Genomic DNA, 23,432 nt, shown 5'->3' with positions numbered 1-23,432 from the left:
TCAATGGATGGAGGTGGTAGGCTGATATAGGAACAGAATATGAAACATTTACAAGATGATGTTTCTTAGGGATTGAATTCACATTTGAAAATAAAGAACATAGGACAAAGGAAACAAGACTGAGAATCAAAGAAGACGATGATACGCTGCAGAGGTCTGTGGCATATTTTCTAAATTTAGCACATCAAATCCAGTCCTCCTGCTGCTGCTGCTGCTGCTGCTGCTGCTGCTGCTTCTTCTTCTTCTTCTTCTTCTTCTTCTTCTTCTTCTTCTTCTTCTTCTTCTTCTTCTTCTTCTTCTTCTTCTTCTTCTTCTTCTTCTTCTTCTTCTTTCTCGTCTTTTTCTTCTTTCTTCTTTCTTTCTTCTTTGTTCTTTCTTCTTTCTTCTTCCTCCTCCACCTCCTCCTCCTCCTCCTCCTCCTCCTCCTCCTCCTCCTCCTCCTCCTCCTCCTCCTCCTCCTCCTCCTCCTCCTCCTCCTCCTCCTCTTCCTCTTCCTCTTCCTCTTCCTCTTCCTCTTCCTCTTCCTCTTCCTCTTCCTCCTCCTCCTCCTTCCTCTTCTTCCTTCCTCTTCTTTCTTCCTCTTCCTATTCCTTTTGGTACTATATCAGCTTTTGACTATCTTTTTATTAAGGTATGTTGACCTCCTCCTCCTCCTCCTTCTCATTCTTCTTTTGGTACTATATCAACTTTTGACTATCTTTTTATTAAGGTATGTTGACCAAAGATGGAAGAAATTGATATTGTGACCACTTGTCTTTCTGTTCTTTTGTGTAAACACTTGTTTGGGCTGAAACCCTAAATCCATTTACTAACATAGAAGTCTCCCATCAGTGGAACTTGCTTTTGAATTCTGAAGCTGATTACATGTAATAATAATTAAGCAATCGTTGGGGTCAAATTATACCATCTATTAACTAAAGTGCTCTGTGATCCGCAGACATTAAAGTTTACAACTTTATACAAGCAAAACTGAAAAGCGGTGATTTTTAAATTGTGTTACAGGGAACTCCAGGATTCCTGAAAAGTTTATCAGGCTTCCCTCAGTTTGAACATTAACAACAGTGGATTAACTTTTCCACAAAAGTAGATTGCCCTCCATTACTGGTCCTCCTCTCTAATGCACAGAGAGGTATTAGGGCTATTCTAGATTGAAGTTTCAGTTTATATGGATCAGTGGTTGAAGTGCAGAAGATTTGATGTGACCCCAATTCAATATATACCTGAGAATATGCTGCAAAATTCTCTTAAATATGCTAGAATTCTAGCATTGATTGTCTATCACATTTTCTATCTCTACCTTATTCCAAAGATTGCAGCGCAACATACATGGCCCACTCTAAGTTTATCCTCACAAAAAGTCATAGAAGCAAGTTAGGCTGAGATTGACTAAATGCCCCAAGATCATTCAGTGCACTAACTGGGAATCTGAAGCCAGTCCCCTCAGTTTAAGACAATTGCAACTATACAGGGAGTTCCTTAGAATATTTATTGATGTGGAATGGGCTTCCTAGGGGTACCGTGCTTGAATATCACTGCTGCCAAGACACCGAGGATGACACTACTTTAATCGGTGGTATAAGTATTGCCTCATAACGCAGAGTGTAAGATACACTATTGCAGTCAAAAGCTCTGCTTAAAACCTGATTTCAGTCCTGATGGAAGTTGGTTTCAGGTAGGCAGCTCAAGGTTGACTTAGCCTTTCATCTTTCCAAGGTGGGTAAAATTAGTACCTAGTTTGCTGGGAGTAAAGTGTAGACAACTGGGAAAGGCAATGGCAAACCATCCCATAAACATAGTCTGCCTAGTAAACATTATATGACATCACCACATGGGTCAATAATGAACCAATGCTTGAACAGGGGACTACCATTACCTTTTTAATAAGTAATTGAACACAGCTATTAACAGATCAATCCTATACAGAATTATTTTGGTATAAGTCCACTTAAGTTAATAGACAGAAATTACTCTGTATACGATTACACTATTAGTGTAACCTTTTTTTTAGTGTGGTTATGGCTCCTGGAAATGTCTTCTAATTCCATAGGATGAACATTTTAAAGGGGAACCAAAAGATGTAATGAGTCAATTTCACTTAAGGATCTTAACTTAAAATCAAGATTGACATTTAAAAAATGAAAACAGGTCAAATACTACTTATAGTTCCCATTGCCATGACTAGTCAATAAAATGGTTTAATTAGTTGGACGACATTATCATAGTCTAGTATTTCTGGGACCAATAATCCAATCTGAGTCTTTGGACAAATTTATGTATTGTCGAAGGCTTTCACGGCCGGATTCAACTGGTTGTGGTGGGTTTTCCAGGCTGTGTGGCCGTGGTCTGGTGGATCTTGTTCCTAACGTTTCGCCTGCATCTGTTGCTGGCATCTTCAGAGGTGTATCACAGAGGAAGTCAGACTTCCCTCTGTGATACACCTCTGAAGATGCCAGTCACAGATGCAGGCGAAACGTTAGGAACAAGATCCACCACACAGCCCAGAAAACCCACCACAACCAACAAATTTATGTTCCTGCTTGGAAATACTTTCAGAGATGACTACCAAACTGTTCAGAACAAAAGCTGAGCCAGATATCTTGCTCTGCATTGTCTGGACCAAAATCTATTATTTAGTAATGAAAAATGTATGTTTTTAAGATAAAAAGATCTGGTAGTGAAATTAACCTATCGAAGAAATCTACAAATCATGTCCATCTAACAAGAACCACCTATATGGACACAATGTTCATTACCTTGTTCTCATTAATATGTAAACATGCATACTTTAATAATTATCTTTATTTTAAGGCTGGTGTCTTGATAGCTGACTGCTTCTATGGGGCTAGCTAATATTCAAAAGGTTAAAAGTGACCTTCTGAATGATTTGAAATTATTACTATTCACAGACTTTCAAATCCACAAAAATATGATTTCATAGGGTAGCTGTGTCGATCTTCAGTAGAATAGCTAGATTCAAATCCAATAGCACCTTAGAGATCAGCAAAATGTTCAGGGTCAAAAACTTCATTTATTTAAAAATATGTTGAAATTTTCATTTTAGCTTGGACAGTTGAACGGTGCTATGTAAATAACTACTGCTGAATATTATTCTTTGCCTTGAACACTTCTGGCTGAAGGTTCAAGTGACAACAGTTCAGAAAGTCTTCATCAGATCACATGACTACTGCCTAGCCAGAGAGGGAGACTGCACAGTGTCAGCACATGGTGCCCCTATGCACAGTGTGATTTTTCAGTGATGTAAAAAGCCTCTACTCCGGCTTCCTGTCACGATCATGCAGCTGCAGCAAGAGGCACTGATGAACTTGAAAATAAAGAGCATTTGTGGTTAGGCCAAATGTCTTCAGTTGACGCACGAATGAACGATCCATAACAAGCAACATGGTAATAACATTATTGGGTAGCCTAACTTCACAAAATGTGATGGGCAGTCAGGACAGGTGAATTAATGACATGCTATAGCATAGACTCCAAGTACAATCAGTTTTAACATGGAGCTCTTAATCACTTTTCTCCCATCATATGCTCCAATTCTAGAGGCCATATGCTCAGCCATGGATCTGGAATATTGTCTTTTGCACGGGAAACTTTACATGAACTTTAATTTTTCATTTCACTGGTCTTTCCTAATTGACTTTGATAAAGTTAAAAAGTCCAATACCTGGAGGACATGGTGCTAGAGTGCATTTCATCATTGACCCCCCCACCCCATGCATGTACTTTTAGTCTGGTTAACCACATATATACAAAAGTTTTTATAGCTATGTTGTTGTGCAGGTTTGGCCTTCTGAGAATCATCCTGAGTTTAGATTCTTGGTTCTTAAGCTTGACAACCATAAGGATAAGTTGTTTGGAAAAGAGGGCAGGAATGACCTTGCTAACTGATTGGCAATAATATTAAACTGCCTTAAAGACTAAAGTTTTGATTCTAGACTAAACTTTTGAGGATTACAGCTTGCTCTATCATATTCCCTTCACCAGTATGATGATCGCATCTGTGGAGTGAAATGTGTTCTAGGAGAAAAAATATGTAGGAAGAAAACAATAAACATTCTTCTTGCGGAAGTAAGCACCAGCTGTGAAATGGGAACACAATTACTCACCTGTAACAGAGAAGTGTTATGCATGAATGTTCACAATTGAAAAATGATATCGAAGTTACAATGCAAAATTCCAAAATATTATTTGGCCATTTGGCCATTCCATTAGACACCATTCTGTAGGCTTCCTTCTATAAGTACATGTAAAATGTCGTAGTACTATGTATTATGACTAACATTACCAGCTGTATCTACCTGATCATAATATTTGTTTTTGTAAAACACAGCAAGCATTTGTTGTCCCAGCATCCTAGTCCACATATTTCATTCTGTGATTTATCAGTCCGAGAACCATCCTCCATTTCTATTCCTGGCTACAATGATGTATTCCACCATTTGATGCATTTCTTTCTTCAGTAATTCACAGTTGATTATTTGTTTATTCCATGACTACAAATAATTCATGGCATATTACTTTTTCCCATGATAAACAACATGGACCATATTCATTAGTTTCCTCTTCAATGCTGCAATGATACACAGTTGCAGGTAGTCAAACCCGGCTGAAGTAGATGAGACTTTCATCAGAGTGTCTATATTCAGACTTTTAGCCTAACCATGCCTCTGAAAAAAGCCCAAGTATTGTTTTCTGTTTAAAGAGACCAGTCATCCGCTTTCAGACTGGTCTAGCAGCTACCCCCGCTGCAATAATCATAGAAGATACTAAAATGCTAGGACACTGATCTTTCATGGTTCCAGTCAACCAGCTCTCAGGAAATTTGGGGAAAGAATTAGCTGCAGATTGTCCAGAATAAGGGCATTGGTAAATGAGGAACTTCATACAAGCCTGGGTCTGATGTTGTCTTTGTCTTATACACCGTACTGGGGCATAAATTGGTAGTCAGAGCTGATGAACAGTTCAACAAGAGCAACTGTTCTTAATCAAGCAGCACTGAGCCTTATGAAGACTTATGAAAGAGAATGATTGAGCCCACTTGGAACAGCAATATAGAAGGGGTCAGCAGGGAATGGCTAACCATTCTTCTGCTCTTTGCCCTTGTTACTATCCTTCCATTCTACTACCATTTGCCGTGGTTACAAATCCAGATAGAAAATACTGGTGTACACAAGATTTAAACTTTATGCATTCTACATTCAAGCCATACGTGAGAGATATTGAGGATTGGCCACCACGCTGTTATTTTACAGAACTCCAGTTGTATTACCACATCAAAGAACATCTGAAGGTATATTAACATTGCCATGCAAAATGTGTTCAGTAGTTTATAACTCAAAAAGACCAAGATTCACATGTTGCTGCAGTTTAAGAACAGTTCATGACTGACACTGGAAGGGAGACACAAGGGACAGCTCAAAGATTTCACTAACTCTATGAGCTCTATAGCCTTTGACATTGTAGCATGACTGAGGAACCAGACCAGGGGTCTGCAACCTGCGGCTCTCCAGATGTTCATGGACTACAAATCCCATCAGCCCCTGCCAGCATTGCCAATTGACCATGCTGGCAGGGGCTGATGGGAATTGTAGTCCATGGACATCTGGAGAGCCACAGGTTGCAGACCCCTGAACTAGCCATTCATCGCAATGTTGGATTCATCACTTTTGGTGCTTTTCCAACTATGCTGCTATGCTAGCTGTAGGTTTTGCAAAACTCCCCCCCCCCCGCCACTTTTCAATAATATGCTGCAATATCATCCTATTGAGGCATCAGACACTACTATGCTAGACCACCTCCGTCTTGACTGTATTATGCTTGAATGTACTCTCACAAAACCAGCAGTTGGTTGTACTTGGGACTCCAGTGCAGATGCTGAGATTCAGTGTCACCACACGAGCAGAGTTACAGCATGACAACACTACCGAAATGAAATTGTATCCTCCCCAAGTATTTTCACTGTAAAGGGATGGTTGTTAAGTGAGCCTCTTCCCTATCCCTCTGGACATGTGCAGGACACTCCTATGCATGTTTACTCACAAGTAATTGCTACTTATTTTCTCCCCAGTAAGTATGCTTAAGACTGTAGTTTTAATAGCCTAGTTTAGGTTTCTGACAGGCCAAGAAAACTTTCTTGGATTAGGTCCCACCATGAAAGCATCTTGAAGTGAAACATACATTAAAACTTCTCAGACAACACATCTGTTGATAGTCCCAAGAAACAGCATTAAATGCAACCAGAAAGTATGCTAAAAGATCAGTGCATATGGTGACTTTGAAGCAAAAGGAAAGATACCAAAGAACATGGGCAATTCACCCAGAATATACATGGCCTGGCACTCCTCTCATGTTTCCCGGCAAAGTTTGGAATCTGAAAATGTTCTTTCATTTTCTTATAGGCACAGCAACAAGGGGAGGGGGAATTACTGTGTATAAAGATTTCCCTCTACAGGTGGTTGGAGATTGTGGCAGCGTCTCACTCTTGCATCAGCGATGGCTGTTTGAATCTCATTTCCTCTGATTTCCTTGTACCCCCCCCCCCTTCCTAGGGTTTGTCACCTAATCCAAGTGGTGGGAAATTCTGTCACCAGAAATGTCAGATCTCGTCTGTCCTTTTACCTCTTCCCTACTTTTGCAGCACAGGGCATGCCTTTTTTACACCGTGAACATTTCATAAACACCACTGTAAGTTAAGCGAGTTCTTCCTTTGCCCTGATGTGGCATTGCAAAAACTAATAAGGTTGGCCCTAGATAGGTGGACTCTCCATTTACATACTGCATCCCCCCAGTTTTGAGGGGAGGGGTGAGTTGAGACCCACAGCTTTCTCTTCCTGAGGTGTCATGCTTTTTTCTTTTCTTAAAACAAATTCTACTGAAACCATCAAACACACTGAAATCACAACCCAAGACAAGAGAACTTTTCTTTTTCTTAAAAAGGAGGCTTTGCTGGCCAGTGCATCGTGCGGTTTTCCAAAAGGCAGGCAGCCACAGCAAATCAGCAATCTGCTCTTTGCAAAAGCATCCAGCAACTGAAATCAGGAGAAAAAAAACTTTGCAAAAAGCAAAAGCACAACACACACATAACACGACAGAGACGGAGAGGGAGAGACAGAGTGCAGAGGAACCTACCTTGCAAAATCTTCTTCACTTATATGTGCAAAGGAAAAAAAAAACCAAAAGAAACAAAACCAAAGCAGTTTTTTTCCCCCAAAAGCAAAAGAAAACCAAAGAAACCCTTCCCCCCAAAAAAGCCCGGCTTTCCTCCTCTCACGCCTTAGTTGGTTTTCTAGGGAATTTTGGCGAGGACTGCGAAGAGAGGAACAGGGTGTGGGGGATTACATAAAACTCCAGCGTTTGGAGTGGTGCACCCTAGTAAACGGCTGTGTGGATTTCGCGTAATGTGTGTCTGTACTCTTCCAGGAGAAAGGCAAAAAAAAAAAAATCAGTTCGTGTTCTCTGCCTGACTTGGAGACAGAGAGAAGCAAACCCCCCTCCCACTCACCCTCCCACCCACGCATCCACCCCCACACCACCAATCCAGGCACCTCCTGAGTAACTGATCAGAGCAGAATAACTCATCACCCACGTTTGCAAGCCTCCCTCCCTCCCTCCCCCCCTCCGTTTGGGGAGCAAATTGCCAATGCACGCACCTTCGCTAGCTCTATTTATAGACTCCTAATGCTGTGTATGCGTTGCATTCACAATCCCAGTGTGCACGCGCGCGTATCAATAACGCTGTTTTGCCAGGTAAAGAGGCATCCCCCCCTTTTTTTGTGCACTGCAGTGCGTCTGATCACGGTTTTTAAAAGATTTTTGTTTTTCTGTGTGCGTGCGTAAAAACCGCCAGCATCATTTTTCCCCCTTCCAATCGTGGGGAGGGTCGGGAGAACTGGAGCACACGCAGGGGCGCAGGCTGTCGAGCCCCCCCCCCCTCTCGGGGTGCCATTGGTGCAAACGAGGCTTCGCTGTGGGGTGCCGATGTGTGTGCCAGAGCCGAGTGCTTGTTGGAAAAGGCTCGCAGCCCTTGGCTCCCGGTAGCACAGTCAGTTCCTCCAGTGTGTGCTATTGACCTGCATTGACGTCATTGCGTCATTAGGTCTCCCTTAGAAACACTGACTTTCAAAAATAGTATCAAATTAATTCAACTGGCAGAGAGAGGCCACTCGCTGGAATGAGCTATAAAACTCCAGAATCTTCAGCTCAGCTTTGCTGTGACCCCCCCCCCTCACAAATTGCCCCCCTCCCTTACAGCAAAAAAATCAAATTGTATGGAAAAGACCATTGATAGAAAGGGGGGGGGGAGCGAATCAAATGAGATTGCAAGCCCAAGCCCTGCTTCTCCCTCCTCTTTCCCTCTTTCCCCCCTCTCTCCCCCTCCCCTCCTCCTCCTCCTCTCCCCTTTCTGATCTAAAAATAACCCCCTTGCTTGAGCTGACTGCGGTGTCTTTTGTGTTGCATCTTTCTGTTTTTAGCCTTTGCATGAGCCATTGAAGGAAGGGTGCCCACAGGAGATCAGAGAGGCACAAGATATTGATCTATCGAGACTCTACCAGGGTCAAGAATTGCCAATAAAAGGGTAGCTGGATTTTTGACCAGGGGTGTTTAGCTTGACGTGGAGGTGACAGGGAGCGGGAGGGGAGGGGCGGAGGGGGGTTATTTTAGGATATCGTTCAGATTCTTCATTTAAAACACAGCTTGTCTCCACCACCGCTCCTCTTCATTCAGCTTCTTTGTAGAACACACACACACACACACACACACACACACACACACACACACACACACACACACACACACACACACACCCATCCCTCTCCCAAGCCTCACGTGGATGTGTGGGCAAGCACATGTAACCCCCATTCATACAAACACAAAGCAATGAAGCGTAGGTAATGTGCAGAGATGGTACATTCACAAACGGCATCCCAGTCCCTTTCATGCAGGTTGATTTCATTGAAAGGACAGCCTAGCCCAGAGGAATTTGAGTATTTTGGTGAATTTTAAAAACAATGTATAGAGCTTCATTGAGTTCACCTTAACCTGTAAACATGGGTCTGGATGAGTTTTAATGTGTGTGTTTTTTTTCATTTTGGAACCCAGTTTATTTTAAAAAGCAGGTTATTCTCAGTATGTCTAGAACTGCTTACTCTTTGAATGCAATTGGACAGCTGTTTTCAATGCCAGGTTGAGATCCATCCATAGGAGATGGGCTTAGACTAACTCTGTTCTGGATTGCACTGTTCAGTTATTATAGATGTGTTGCTAAGATACAAGTGGGAGGTGTTGGGGAAAGTATTGCTGAGAAAGGAGTGGCTACAAGGTGTGTGTGTGTGTAATAAAAGCAGTATTCCAAAGGTAAGGCTTTGCCATTAAGAATTATATAAAATCTGACTAGTGCTGCTGCTGTGAAAATACACTACATTTTGTTCAGATGTATAATTTTGTCATTGAGAACAAGCTTAGTAGAAACTGGGAGTGCCACTTTGCAACAGAAAAAAAACACTGCACGGCTCTGATTGGCTAGTATGTGTTTGTAGCCCATCTTCCCATTGAGGCAGCTTTTTTCAACTTTAATGAAATTGATTTTTAAAAAGTAAGCTGCTAACAGTTAATTACATAAACATACAAGCAGCACTTTAAAGATTATAAAAGCTGTTGATCTACCTGAAACAAGAGGAAAACATAACAACATAGGAACAGCCTTGCTGGGTCAGATGAGTGGCCATCCAGTTCCTCTGGAGGGCCACACAATAGGGCAGAGAGACCAAGAATTTCTCCTGAAGTTGTCTCCTGGCAGTGGGATTCAGAGATTTACTGCCTCAGAGTGGTTCCATTTAGTCACTATGGCAGCCACTGATAGACCTGTCCTCCAAGAAGTATTTCCTTTTGTCTGTCCTGAATTATGCCATTCATTGGATGCCCTCGAGTTCCAGTATTTTGGGAAATGGAGAAAAAGTTCTCTTTCTCAACTCTCTTCACACTGTGCATAACTTTATAAACCTCTATCATGTTATACATTAGTAATCTCTTTTATAAACTGAAAAGTCCCAGACTCTTCAGCCTTTCCTCATAGGGAAGATGCTCCAAATCCCTAATCATCTTGGTTATCCTTTTTCTGCACTTTTTCCAGCTCTGTGATGTCCTTTTTAAAGACATGGTGACCAGAACTGCACACAGTATTCTAAATAAGGCCACACCATAGATCTATATAGGGGCATTATTAATACAGGCTATTTTATTTCTGATCTCTTTTCTAACAATCCCTAACATAGGCCATTTACATATGTGTGGTCTCCTTTGCTTTCCCTTTGGGTTTGATTTTTGGTTGCAGACAAATTTCCCTTTCTTTGGTACTCACCCCACTGTCAAATCAGAGAATCCCTGCAGTTTCCAAATAAAGTAAGACTTTTTCTCTCCCTTCACAGGGAAAGCAAAGGATATCACCATATGTTTAGCATTCCTCAGGTTTACTCACTCCTCTTGGCTGCCCCCTACCCAGACCACAGTAGCTCCTCCCACTAGTCAGACCACCATTTCAGGATGATCTTAAGGGCTGTTTTTTAACACTGAGGGTGAACAAACACAGGGAAAGTGACAAGCTGGTTTTGTGAAATATAGATGGCAACAACAACAGAAAAATGATGGCAGCAAACCTCCCCAAATGGAGGCTGCATGGGAACAACAAAGAGGTGGGGGGCAGACAAAATGGCCACTTGGCGAAGCTAGGGCACTTCACAGGAGGGTAACTTTTGGAATCCAAAAACTGCAGAGAAACACAATTGCAAAGTAAAGTTAGAGAATTAACTGTGGGGTAAGTTGTGCATGCCCCCCCCCCCCCATCTAGGCAACAGGAGTATTTGGGCCCACCTGTAGAGGCTTATGAATCCTGAGAGATTCCAGAATATCCTTCAGGATGCTCCTCCCACTGGCTCCTTTCTTGGTGAGTTGGTAGAGAGCTGGGATTCCAGATTGTCTGAAACCATCGAGAAGGTTGCTCCAAGACCTCTCCGTACCTGTCCCAAATCGGCTCCCTGGTATATCGAGATGCTGAGGAGGATGAAGAGGGAACTGAGATTACATGAACGAGTGTGGTGGCGAGTTCGCAATGAAGAACAAGATGCTTGTATAGGACACTTATGAAATCCTACAAGATAGCCATGAAAGAGGAAAAAAATCCTTCTTTACCTCCTCCATCGCGACTGCTAGCTCACGCATGGCACAATTGTTTAATTTAATTCAGATGTTAATGACCGCATCTATCGGTCCTAAAACTCAAGAATTGGCATTTAGCTGAGAGGCATTTGCAAGCTTTTTTGCAGACAATATTTTGTCTCTCTGCCAGGCTCTTCCTGCCACAATTGATACAATAAGGGAACTGGAGACTCCTTGCCCGTCTCTTGGTCCTTATTTTGACCATTTCAACCTGCTTACTCTCTCTGAGGTGGACAGGCTTCTGTTAGCTGTGAGATCTAACACTTGTCCTTTTGACCCGTGCTCCTTCTGGCTTGTGAAAGCTTGTAGGGAGGAGTTACGGAGCCACCTGTTGGATATAATCAACAGCTCTATTGAGCAAGGAGCCTTCTCAGGTTGGCTGAAAGAGGCAGTAGTCTGCCTCCTTCTTAAAAGACCAAATTTAGATCCTCAGGAACTGGTCAATTACTGCCCAGTGTCGAACCTTCCATTCCTGGGTAAGGTAATTGAGAGGCCGATGGTGGGTCAGCTTCAGAAGTTTCTGGAAGATACCAAAGTGTTGGACCCCTTCCAGTCTGGCTTCCAGCCTGGTCATGAGACTGAGACGGTCCTGGTCACTGTTGTGGACAAACTCAGTGCCAGAGGTGGTTCGACGCTGCTGGTGTTATTATATCTCACCGCAGTATTCAACATGGTAGATCATGATTTTCTGGTCCACTGCCTTGCCTATGTCAGGGTACAGGGGACAGCCTTGGACTGAATGAACTCATTTCTCCGGGACCGCAGACAACGGGGGATGTCGGGGGAGGAGAGTTCCAGGTGATACCCCATTGAATGTGGGATGCCGTAGTGGGTGATTCTTTCCCCGATGCTTTTTAACATTTATATGTGCCCCCTGGCTAAGCTGGTCCGGAGCTTTGGGCTTGCTGTCAGCAGTACACAGATGACACCCACTTTGTCCTTACAATGGCAGGCCAGCCGGACTTGACCCCTGAGGCTCTCCAGTGGTATTTGGAGGCTGTAGTTGGTTGATTAAGAACAAGCAGGTTGAAACTGAATCCAGCAAAGAAGGAGGTCCTGTGGGTATGTCACGGGGAGATGTCGGTCAACTTTAGTCTGTCTGTACTGGACGGCGAGGTCTTACATCTGGCCTCATTGGTCAACAGTTTTGGGGTGATTTTGGACACCGAGTTTCCCTAGAGTCCCAGGTCACCAAAATAGCCTAGACTGCGTTTTACCATCATCACCAGGCACAACAGCTGGCCCCCTATCTCTCCTGTTCTGATCTGGCCACCATGATCCATGCAACAGTCATCCTCCAGATTAGATTATTGTAACTTGCTCTATGCTGGCCTGCCCTTGAACCTAAGTTGGAGCCTCAACAAGGGACCATATAATACCTGTCCTATTCCATCTCCACTGGCTGACTATCAAGTACTGGGTTATCTTCAAGGTATTGGTTCTGACCTTTAAGGCCATGAGCGATCTTTGAACTGCATACCTTAGGGACCACCTCTCTCCATACTGCCGAAGCAGGCCTCTCTGCTCTTTAGAGGGGAATCTCTTGGAAATCCCTGGCCCGAAAGCTATCCAGCTGATCTCGACAAGGGCCAGGCCCCTACATGGTGGAATATGCTCCCAATTGAGATCAGGGCCTGCAAGATTTGAGTACATTCCGCAGGGCCTGTAAGACAGAGCTATTCCACTAGACTTTTCCTGATGGCCAGCCGGGCTAACATTTACTTTCTGGTCTCTCAGTGCGTGGGTGGGGACACATATTAAATTTTTGTCAGTTGCCATCTGGAGTTTAGGTCATTTTAGTAATTGATTAACTGTTTTAATATATTTAATATGATTTTACTGTGATTGTTTTAAAATGTTGTTGCTGACTTGGGAATGTTGAGTTCCTTGGGAAAGGGTGGGACAAAAACAAACAAACAAACAAACAAATAAATAGCTATTGAGTTTGCCTTTTTCACTGCTGCAGAACACTTGGTTGACACTTTCCTCAAGCTATCTACTATGGTCCCAAGATCTTTTCCTCTCTTGGTCTCTGCAAGTTCCATACTTGAAACTAGGATTTTATGTTCCAATGTGAATCACCTAACAATTTACAAACACTGAACTTCACAGAACTTCGTAATTTTTCATGGTTTTGCTGTGACCTCCCAGCCTATTTTGATGCAATGAGTGAACTAAAGGCCCCATGGCTGTCTTTGGGCCCTATATTAGATCAATTCAGATAACTCTCGCAAACCAATGTAAACCAATCATTTCCCTCCTTGCTCTGTGCCTGTCCTGGTTAATTAAAGTCAGCACAAGTACAAGCTTTTATGGAAGACAGCATCAGTTTATCCCTGAGCTTTGGGAACTTTTTGAGAATGTTGAAGGAGGTGGTGGTGAAGAAACCATAACTAGATTATCCTGATCTAGTCAGTTACTGCCCTATTTCAAATCTGTTATTCCTGGATAAGGCAAGGACTGACTGCAGAGCAGCTTCAGGCTTTCCACTTCGGCTCTGTACCCATCTTAGCCCAGCTTCCAGCCTTGCCATGGGATGGAGACTGTGCTGGTCACCCTCACAGACAATCTGCATAGATAACTGGATCAAGGTGGGTCTACGCTGCTATTGTTGCTCTGTCTTTCAGCAGTGTTTGACACAGTCAACCATGACCTGTTGGTCCACTGTCATGCTGATACTGGATTATCTGGGACAGTTCTTCAATGGCTGACTTTATTCTTCCAGTTTCAGGGACAAAGGGTGGTGCTTGGGGAGCAGGTGTCAACACCTTCTGGTATGTGGAATCCCAAAAGAGGCTATCCTCTCCCCAGTGCTTTTTAACATCTACATGTGACCCATCACCCAGGTAGCCAGGAGTCTGGGGATGGAATGTCAGGGACGGAATGTCATCAATACTCAGATGACACCCAGCATTGTCTGCTGATGGCTGACTGGCCAGACACTGTTCCAGAAAACCTGGTCATGTGCTTGGATGCTGTGGTGAAGTGGTTAAAGTAGAGCTGTTTGAAATTGTATACATCAAAGACAAAGGTTCTGTGTCTGGGCTGGAGAATCTGTTACCCAGCTTTCACAGGTTGTGAACTTATTTCTAAGGAATCTCCACCAGCTGCTAAGAGTGTAACAGCACACAAATATCTTAAAGTAGAAATGGGGAAAATAACTCGGCTTGGCAGTGCAAGAGGCAGGTTGGGTAGGGATCTTTTAAGACTATGTATACCAGAAATGGCTTGAAACGTATCTGCAGAGAATTCACAAAAGACCAAATTGCAATTTAAATATGTTTATATAAATTTTGTTTGCAAGCAATCATACAGCAAGAAGTCAAGGCACACACACACAGTTCCTAGTATATAGATAGGTAGGAAAAGATAGATGGGATGATAGAGTAGGAGTTTTGGGGAGGCAGGGGACATACATTACCCAAATCAGCTGAAGAAGATCTAGAAGAAGGCAAGGATTCAAATGATCAGCATCTGAATCCAGGCGAAGGACGATATCGTGTCTCAACCCAACTAGACCAAAAGAGGTGCAAGCCAGTATTGAGCACTGGAGTTGGGGTGCACAGTACTTTTATACCCTTCTGCGTGGGTAGGGGCAGGAACAGGTAAGTTTAAGTTTCATTTTCCTAAATTCTCTGGAATTTCCCATGCTGGGCTTGCTGGCTTGAGCTAATCAAAAGCTCATCTATTGTTCTAAGTACCTGGGACAATGGAGTCAATTGCTCTTAGATTAAATCAGGAAGCACAGAATGGCTTTATGCAGAGTAACTCTTTGGAGCCTCCACTCAGGTTATTCAAATTTGACTTCAGATTAGGAAGGGATTGATTGGTTTTAGGGAAATTGTATCAATAGGTTGAGGAAATGCAAGGAAGCAACCATTTGTTGCAGAGCCATTTTCTGAAAGGTGTAGTGAAATGTAGCATCAGATACCAAGGAGGTTTTCAGTGTCTATTGTGTCAAAGTCGTTCAGTGAGGTGTGGTAATCAAGATCGTGTCCATGGGCAATGAGACTTCCAGATTCTATTGACTGGAGTAACTCATTCACTGATTTAATTTTGCAAAACAGACCTTTTGCCCGTGGCCTGCTTCTAAGTGGACACACTGCTACACACACAAAAATATGAGAGGTGGCTTCTGCCAATGTAGTTTAACAGGAAAATATTCTGAAATAATATATATTGGGGTGTCCAGGGCAAGGCTAACAAGGCCCAAGTCAGAGAGTTCAGCTCCCTTCTCTTGATGGGATTCAACTGATACTGGCTCCCCTCCAGGCAGGTGACTCTGGATTACTTGCTGTCTTTGGAAGTCCAGGTCACACATACTGCCAAGACAGCACTTTTTTCATTCTCACCAAGCCCAGCAGCTGACTTCTTACTTGTCCGACATTGATCCAGTCATAGTAATCCATGAAATAGTCACCTCTAGATTGAACTATGCATTGCTGCTCTTGAAGTTGCTCTGGAAATTGCGGTTGATTCAGAATGCAGTAGGGTGCAGCAGGAACTCCAGAGACAGCACATATACAACCAGTGCTCCACCAGCTGCAGTGGCTCCAGACTGAGTACTGGATCAAGTTCAAGGTTTTGATATTGACCTTTAAAGCCATAAGCAGTCTGGGACTATCACATCTATGACACTGCCTCTCCTAATACACCCCTCCCCCAGGGTGTTACACTCTTCCAGAAACAACTCTCTTGTGATCCCTGGACCCAGAATCATCTGGCTGTTCTTGACCAAGGTGAGAACCTTTTTGTCATGGCCCCAGCCTGGTGAAATTCTCTTTCTAGTGAGACCCATGCCCTGTGGGACTTGGTTCAGTTCCACAGTGCCACCCTAAGTAGGCAGTCTCCACTTAATTGGGGGGAATAGCTTGGGCAGAAAATGAGAGAGGGTAACTGGGCAATTGTACAATTAAAATTGGTTTTATTAAAGAATAAAAATAGTAAAATAACTATTTTTTAAGTAATGAACATACACAAAACATACAAAATTGGGCAAAGTGAAAAGGGAGGAAGTTGGATATGGCTTTAGGGACGGGTAATAGTTGTTGTTGTTGTTGATGATGATGTTGATGATGATGATGATAATTTGATTTGCTAAACCGCTCTGCCCCCGACAGTTACCATCCCTAGTCTTGAAGGAGCGTCCAGGGAAAGCAGTGAAGAGGAAAACGACCAGCATTCCAGGAGAAAAGGAAAAAATCAGGAACAAAGGAAAGTGGGGGTGCACACATGGATCCAGATCATACACACACACTATGAATGGCCAAAGGACCAATATTTATGCCCTCAGATGGGTCCTGAGGTGGTATGAGGTAAGCCAGCAGGAAAGCTAGAATCAAAGAATTGATTGCTTCTCTGAGGTTCCAACAATAAGAGAGGCTTGATGAATCTGTCAGGATATTGAAAATTGCAAGGTGGTCATATGCTGGTCTAGAATGACTGGAATGTAACAGTCAGCAGAATTGTAAAGGTCGGAGCCTCTCTGTCTGGGTCTGCAGTGATTGGCATGTAACAGTCAGCAGAATTGTAAAGGTCGGAGCCTCTCTGTCTGGGTCTGCAGTGATTGGCATGTAACAGTCAGCAGAAGTGAAAAGGTCACAGGCCAGGATGATTAGATCATCTAGCTAATGATTTGCTGGACAAAACTATATAAGAAGACTGCATACCCAATTCAGTACCTCTCCTTCACCTTCAGGTTCGGGCTCAGATTGTTGTCAGAGTAGAGAGTGGATAGTTATTGTTATTTTTGTTCCTTTGAGAAACAAGAGATAAAGTATTCCTGTTGGAACTAAATCTACTGTCTGAGTGTTTCTTTTTCTTATACTGCAAGCAGTTACCTCCTGTTCTAGCAAGGGTGAGTTGGCACCTAGTCCTTCCGCTGTGCACTAGGCCAACAGAATCATCTCGATCCAAGAGAATGCTGGACTATTCTCTTGAATGCTGATTGATTTCTGGGATGGGTGCAGATAGGGTAAGTAATGGTCTGGTTAGAGTGCTGGTTAAATCACCTTAGGATTGCACAATGAAGACTAGCTAGTCCCACTGTGCAGCCATGAACTCTTTGGGGTCAGGGGAAAAGTTCAGTGGCCAACCTCCTTCCTGTCCAAGTTTGACATGCAAGATTGATCCCAGACCTTTCTGAGAGTGGTTTAAACTTCCAGTCTTTAAACATCTACAGGTTGGGCTACATAGTTGTTTAGGCTGAGTTTCTTTCCAAGACAGTTGGAAACAGAGAGCTTTCGTGAGATTTGCTAAGCAGTACTAATTCTGAGACTGGAAGTTCTGCATTTGCGCTCGGGTTTAAAATTTTATATTTTAAAAATAAGAGAGCAGATGTATAAATTTCCACCATTTCTCTCAATTAAAACAAAGATACTAAAAAAAACCCTGTTCCCCATGCTGCAGATGCACCGTGCTATTATTTGATTTCTGCCTGTTTTTGTCAGCTCTTTGAGATTAAAGCCATATGAGGGAATTGGTGGCAAAGCTCCTTTCTTCCAAAGCTCTGAATTTAAATTATTTTGGGTTCTTGCAGAATAACTATTCTTTTCCTGATTTGCAATACTACTGAGAGAGGGGATAGGAACAGAAAGCTCTTTGCAAAAAGGAAGGATAAATATACTGAGGTTTGTCTTTGCAGGGATTTCTGGAGCTGCTAAAAGGAATATCTTGGGCAATGAGTTTGATACTTTGACCTTTTCCACATGTACAGCTTACCACATATTTTCCCAGAGGTTGAATCATGTGGGCTGGAAGCACTTTCTGAGAAATGATTCCTCACCCCTTCTTCTTCCATCCCCAGTTTTGGCATCCTGCCCCCCACTGGTCATTTAAGTTGTAATTATTCTGCATAGTACTGCAAATAACGTTTTTCAGTATTTCTGGTGGAGGTCAGACATCACCTCTGACATGGTGGGTGACAGTTCTGGACAATTCCTCCCTTTTATCTTTTGTACTGTAACACTACTGCACAGTTAAACCTCCAACTCAGAATGGATACCCAAAATCAGAGCACACACTTTTAGGAACACCAATGCGTATTCAACAGCCCCCCCCCACCCCGCTTTGCTTTATGCTAATGCTTTAAAAGTGGGCAGCGCATGCTGATATTATTGATCAACTAACATACCTTTGATAATGCCCTAAGTCATAGGTGTCAAACTCGCGCCCCTCCAGATGTTATGGACTACAGTTCCCATCATCCCCTGCCAGCATCATGCTTACAGGGGATGATGGGAATTGTAGTCCACAACATCTGGAGGGCTGCAAGTTTGACACCTGTGCCCTAAGTAGTATTTTGTTTTATTTTATTTGTTTGACTTTTACCCCACCTTTTTCTGACAAGTCGCACAATAACAATACAACAAATACAACAGTTAAACATAGCTCCTTCTGCTCATGCAGAATAATGCACTTTCAAACTGCTTTCAATGCTCTTTGAAGCTGTGAGGAATAGCAAAATCCACTTGCAAACAGTTGTGAAAGTGGTCTGAAAACACATTATTCTGCGTGTGTGGAAGGGGCCATAGAAATACATTAGAACCCCTAACAATAAAATCTCAAAGGTGCCAAACACAACAAGGGGGCCCAATCAGAAAGGAAGGGACAACATTAATAGAAATAAGGATACCACAGTAATTAATAGTGAGAAAGGGAAGGGAAGGGAAGGGAAGGGAGGACAGCAAGATGGAGGTCTGGCCTGGCGAAACAACTCAGTCTTGCAAGTCTTGCATCAGATTCTGCAGGCTCAGAGTTCCACCAGGTCAGGGCAGGAGCTGAAAAGGCTGTGGCTCTGGGTGAGGAAAGGTGGATGACTTTAGGGCCAGGGAGCACCAGCGGGTTATCTTCTGATGAGCGAAGCTCTCTCTGGGGGTATACTGAGAGAGGCAGTCCCTACAGATACAAAAGTCCCAGACTATTAATATCAGAATCTTAAACCTTTTGGGGCTTTGGTGTGTGTGTGTGTGTGTGTGTGTGTGTGTGTGTGTGTGTGTGTGTGTGTGTGTGTGTGGCCTGTAATATACCATAATGTGTTTATGTATGTTTATAGAACATGTAACAATTAGCTATTTTTTGGTATGTATGTTGACTTTTGAAGGTTTAAGTAGATGTCTGCTTCATTGACCATACAAAAACACCAGGTATTTCTCTCACTTCCTAGTTCTCAGCAGCACTAGCCCATCCTCGTGCTAACTTATTCCACCATTTCCCATAATTTTATTTCTAATTCTATCATTAAAAAACTAATAAACATCACAATAAATGGGTGGAGGGGTGGGAAAACAACAAGAAGAACAACAGCAATAACCCTGCCTGGGAGAAGGGCTGGATCCTCTCCCATCTCCTCCACAGTGCAGTGAACATGTAGTGGGGGAGAGAGTGAGAGAGCTGCCAAAGTAAATTCCTCAGATCTGCTTCATCTTCTGCTGCCATCTTATCATGCCCCACCATCCCATTGATAGGCCAAGAAGAGGAGGGAGGAAAGGAAATGGCAAAGCAAATGAAGGGGAAGAGAGGGAGGACAATGGTATGGCTACGGAGGGGAGGTGGGGGAACTCTCATTGACCATGGCTTGTTCCTTCTTTGCTGTTACCACCTCCACTTGGACTAGGTGAGATAGTATCGGGAGAAAGGGCAGGTAAAAGGAAAAGGGAAGGAAGAAGAAGGGGGAAAAGAGAGGGAAGAGGAAAGGGAGAGGGGAAGCCGCATGGATGCTGTGTGTCACTTTTGCTCCCCCCCCCCCCAACAGAGCAAAACCAAAACCAGTTGTTGGGGTGGAGCAAAAACAATTTGGGGAAGTTTGCTTGTGCACTGAAAGCCAGCTCCAAAAAGGATTTTAAAAAATGGTGGTTAAAGTGCTCAGTGAAAACATGGAGAAAAAAGAGAAAACATTTTGAAGACCAAAGAAAAACATGTGCAGCAATTTTTAAAAGATAACATGAGGCATTTGACAGAATGAAACATTGTAAGCCACTTATGTGGGAAAACGCCACAGGCTGTTATAATGTTATGGCAATATATCAATTGCTGCTTTTTTAAAATAATTTTTTGAGAATTAGGAGCACCAATCACAGATCTGCAACATGTCATGTGACCTGATTCATTAATGCTATGAACCCACTCCCCTAGAGCAGTGGTTCTCAACCTTCCTAATGCCACGACCCTTAAATACAGTTCCTCATGTTGTGGTGACCCCCAACCATAAAATTATTTGTGTCTTGGTTCCTAAGACCATCGTAAATATGCGTTTTCCGATGGTCTTAGGCGACCCCTGTGAAAGGGTTGTTTGACCCCCAAAGGGGTCACGACCCATAGGTTGAGAACCACTGCCCTAGAGGAACATTCAACATTCTTTCCACAGGATCAAACTGTCTCTCTAGTAAGATGTTTCCCCTTTCTATGACAGCAGCCCTAAGCCCATGAATTGGTTTCAGTTCAAGGATTCAGCTCTACAAGGTTAATAGTTAGTGTTCAGACAGACAGACAGTCAGACAGACATAGTGATCCGCTCTTGAATAAAGACCCTTCATGTCATCCACTGCAGTGACCTTTGAAACTTCACCAGCAACAGTGGTGAAATAAACCACTGATTTTGAAGCTTTCTAAGTTCCACAATATTCTCCTGGAAACCAGCATAATGCTGTCATGGGATGAAGCTTTCCATAGAACTCAAGCCTTCTAATATTACCTTCTTGGTACAGGAAGAAGAATGAGAAGTTGCTATTAGATTGTCAGAGATTCAAACATGCTGAGTGTTACTTATCATTCCTGAATTATCCTCCCCATTTTCTCAGGTGGAGATGTTACTGTTTGGAATAGAGGGCACCATTTTCTCTGCTGTTTGTGGGTAAGGCAGGGAGCAGTGTTCATTTGGTTTGTAGTTGTCAGTTTATTGTACAGGGAAGTTCTTCGGGGAATCTGAAGAACTTGCAGGAGGTATCTCATTTTCCAGTGTAACCTTTCCTTATAGTGTCTGTTGGTAGCCTGGTTTTGCTGCTTTTGGGATTGGCATGAGGACCTGCACACTCAAAAATTTGCAAGGGGCTAATTTTCCCACCCTCTTTTTTTCTTTAGCTGACTCTCAATGGCTCTCAGCATTCCCTTCCACCTGGAGTATATTGAGTTCTCTCATCAGGCCATTCTGTTGCTCTTTATCTTTGACACAGGGTTCTAATTTTTTTTGGAGCTCTGAGTTTTCTTAGTAAGGTGCTTAATTTTTAAATTTTGTTTCCTGTCAAGTTCCACTATTTTATCTTGCCAATCTACCCATTTTTTCTAGGAGGATCTAGGGAAACTTTTGTTTGGCTTTGAATTTTTCTCTTATGGGGATATCTTTCCAAACAGTAGCTTTTTGGGAACCTCCACCATGTCCTACTAGTGGGTTGCCCCTGGAAGACCAGTTTGGGGTGAAGGATATTAAGGGAAACTCTTGTATCTAGGGTGGAAGGCTTTTTTCACCCAGAGGTCCCGATCCCTGTCTTTGTGTATCTCCAGTAATCAGGCACCAATTCAGTAAAGACCCCTGGCTGCAGCTGTGAGGATCTTGGATCCCCCTAGTGTAAATCACCTAAGTCTGGGGAATGGAGAACAGAATATGTCTCTTTTAAAGGGGTCACAGGCTGGGGGCATCAGATCTCCTTCTTAGCATTAAGTAATACAGAATGGAGTTGGCTGCCAGTTGAACTGAGTCATGTTGGCTCCAGCATTGTAGAGGCAAGCCCAGATCACTGCTATATACTCATCCCAGTCTCTAGACTGTGAAGCAGTATGGGAGCCAGGGGCTTTTGGAGAGTTTGGTGGCCATTTGTGAGTATCAGGACAACTACGGCTAGATTCCCAGGATTCCCCTTGAAGCAGGATATGGATTGTCCTGCTAGCGGTTTGCAGGACTGGAATTGTGGTCAGTGTGCTGGTCTCTCCTACTGCAGTTCCCACCCACTCTATCAGTGTGGTCTTCGTTTCCTAGCCAGCCCATGTGAGGCTGAGAATAAAACTTGCCAACTCCTAACCTGCACTGGGAATGGGGCCCATTATTGGCACTGGTGACTGCTTGGATGGACTCTAAGTTGTTGAGGGAGTTCCTTGTTAGTCCCTTAAGGGCTTCACATTCCTTTAAAAAGTCTGCAACCTTCCGAATGTAGTCAGAGACTTCAAGTCAAAGGAGATTAGTGGGTTCTAAGAGACTTAAAGTGAACTTTGCCTAGGATTTAAGCTTAGTATAAAGCGTGTGCTTAAAGTCATCATCCTCAAAATCATATGTGTCCCGGCGAGCAGTGATTTTCCTGCTAAAGTGACAATGAGTTTTTTATGGGAAACAGATGCCTTGGGGTTTTCTTCTGGAGTATGGCACTCCATTACATAAAGCATGTCTGCAATTGGGCCCAGCCACAGAAGGTACACTATCTCTCTCATCCCCAGTAGTGTGTACAGCATAGTGATACCTCTGGTAGCTATGCCTGACTCAATTGCAGGATCACTGACTCCAGAAGTGCAAATCTGAACCAGCTGTGTAAGGTCTTACCCATCTGCAGAAGGGTGAAGATAAGAAGCAGGCATCAGCTACAGGGGTCAGTGCTAACAGTCACAGACCAGGAAAGGGATTTGGGCTCTTTGTTGATAGTTCCATGGGAATGTCAACTCAATGCATGGCAGCTGTGAAAAAGGCAAACTCTATGCTGGGGATCATTAGAAAAGGAATTGATAATAAAACTGCAAAGATTGTCATGCCCTTATATAAAGCAGTGGTAGTGCGACCCACACTTGAGTGCACTATGTCCCAGTTCACAGTGGTCTTAGCATCTCAAAAAGGATATTGAGGGGAGATAGAAAAAGTGCAGGAGAAGGGCAACAAGGGATGATTGAGGGGACTGGGAGCACCTTCCCTATGAGGAGAGTGGGCTGCAGCCCGATTGGGACTCTTTTAGTTTGGAGAGGAGGCGCTGGCTGAGGGGGGGGATATGGATTGGAAGTCTACAAAGAATTATGCATGGGGTAGAAAATGCTTGACGAGGAGAGAAATTTTCTCTTCTCTCTTTCTCACAATCACTAGAATCAGGGGCATTCATTAGAAAAATGCTGGGGGGAAGAATTAGGACTAATAAAAGGAAACACTTCTTCACGCAACGTGTGATTGGTGTTTGGAATATGCTGCCACAGGAGGTGGTGATGGCCACTAACCTGGATAGGTTTAAAAGGGGCTTGGA

The 23,432-nt window shown here is 43.2% G+C and overlaps 1 protein-coding gene across 6 annotated transcripts in view; it reads right to left on the bottom strand.

Annotated features, from left to right (window-relative positions):
* Positions 1-7,403, bottom strand: part of HSD17B12 (hydroxysteroid 17-beta dehydrogenase 12) — a 267,862-nt gene extending 260,459 nt beyond the window's left edge. For 5 of the 6 annotated variants that reach the window (XM_048483651.1, XM_048483650.1, XM_048483652.1 and 2 more), the window contains exon 1: positions 7,144-7,402. The gene's annotated coding sequence lies outside the window, so the exon portion shown is untranslated. Of the gene's footprint in view, positions 1-7,143 lie in introns of all 6 variants that reach the window. The other variant, XM_048483647.1, reaches the window with a different exon arrangement.
* Between the last annotated feature and the right edge of the window lie 16,029 nt (positions 7,404-23,432).

The sequence above is a fragment of the Sphaerodactylus townsendi genome, linkage group LG02 (genome assembly GCF_021028975.2).
Source record: "Sphaerodactylus townsendi isolate TG3544 linkage group LG02, MPM_Stown_v2.3, whole genome shotgun sequence".
NCBI classification, from domain to species: Eukaryota; Metazoa; Chordata; class Lepidosauria; order Squamata; family Sphaerodactylidae; genus Sphaerodactylus; species Sphaerodactylus townsendi.
The sequence above is the reverse complement of the archived record's forward strand: the minus strand, read 5'-3'. Positions and strand labels throughout refer to the sequence as shown.